This window comes from Balaenoptera borealis (genome assembly GCF_965194805.1).
Source record: "Balaenoptera borealis genome assembly, chromosome: 5".
NCBI classification, from domain to species: Eukaryota; Metazoa; Chordata; class Mammalia; order Artiodactyla; family Balaenopteridae; genus Balaenoptera; species Balaenoptera borealis.
Genome location: NC_138862.1, coordinates 108816017 through 108817505, shown reverse-complemented (window position 1 = coordinate 108817505; position 1489 = coordinate 108816017). Strand labels below are relative to the sequence as shown.

At 41.0% G+C, this 1489-nt stretch overlaps 1 protein-coding gene across 5 annotated transcripts in view; it reads left to right on the top strand.

The window, feature by feature from the left end:
* Positions 1-1489, top strand: part of RSRC1 (arginine and serine rich coiled-coil 1) — a 424641-nt gene that overhangs the window by 355145 nt on the left and 68007 nt on the right. The window lies entirely within an intron of this gene.

The following is a 1489-nucleotide window of genomic DNA, read 5'->3' as shown; positions in this document are numbered from 1 at the left end:
TCAATAGTTGTGGCTCACAGGCTTAGTTGCTCCGCGGTGTGTGGGATCTTCCCAGACAAGGGCTCGAACCCGTGTCTCCTGCATTGGCAGGCGGATTCTTAACCACTGCGCCACCAGGGAGGTCCCAGGAGTTCCTTTCTTAGTCAAAGTGAAAAGAGATGAGGTCCTGAACATGAATATTGGCAATGAAAATGCAAAGGACTGGATGGATTCTGGAGATAATCTGTGGAGTGGAATCTGACGGAACTCCTGGTCAGTCGATGTACTGCATGAGGATATGATTTGGAGGATAGTGTCACAAAGGTTTCTAACCTGAGAGAAAACAGGAAATACCCAGGAAAGAGGATCAAGTTTGAGGGAAAGATTATGAGTTCAATCATGAACACGATTTTGAAATATCTATGTGGAGGTATTCAGGAAGTAATTGGGGAAAAAGTTCTGATCGTCTGGAAAGAGGCCAGAACTGGAGCTATGATAGACACATGGGTTACATTTTAGACCTTCTATTTACAAGGCTGCATAACAACAGAACTCCAAGAAATGAAAGGTGGCTAAAAGAGACAGCAGCCAAAAAAGGCTGATTGTTAGAATTAGGAGAATATTTTGATAAAGATGTGGTTGGTTAGCTGTTTAAAAAAAAATTGGAGAGATTATAGCAGGATAAAACTGAGATAACCATTAGATTTGGCTATTATAGAGTTTTTAGGGACCATTACAAAAGCTGTGGGAGCAAAATCTAACAGGAACAAGAAAAGGCAGTAACTGTTTGAAAGAAGAGTAAATATTGTACAGGATTTGTGAGACTTGAATGTATTTATAGTCTGAGGATAGAGAAGAGTGAGTTTGAACCTTAAGAAGCAGAAAGAACCCTAAAGGGTATGGAAAGGAGTAGGTTCTAAAGCACAAGTGGATGGATTTACTTTCTGAAACAAGGCAAAAAAAGAAATAAGGACGTTGAACATAAATGTTTGGAGGTGAATGGGAGTGAAGCTGAGAAAATATAAGGGAATCGAGGGAGCTGGTGTGAGGTTATTGGCACTTGCAGTGGAGAAAGCTTAGTAAGTTGTAGGAAACTTCCTTAGTAAGGAAGGCAACTGTGGATGCTGATTAAGAAGAAGCAACATGGAAGGATCCAGATTAATTTCTAAATCATTGGTTTCTAGTATAGCCAATAACACGTATATACCACTTCATAGGGAGCTTCTGCAGCAAAAGTAGGAAAAACTGGTCAGATGTGTTGGTAGCAGCTTGGCACAGCAACAAAGGAATCAGGGAGATGAGGATGTTGTTAAGTGTGGAATTGAAATGATGATCTTGGGGTTCAGGTTGGGTAGGGAAGGAAGCAAAGCCAGGAGGGCACTGTTAGCCTGGGGAGTTTGGAAGAGCCAAGGAATTGGAAGTTTTGTACAAGGCTAGTGGAAAATGTAAGTACTTCTGGTAAATGATATGCTTTACCATAGATCTTGCTGTAAAGTCCAAAAGGACTGAT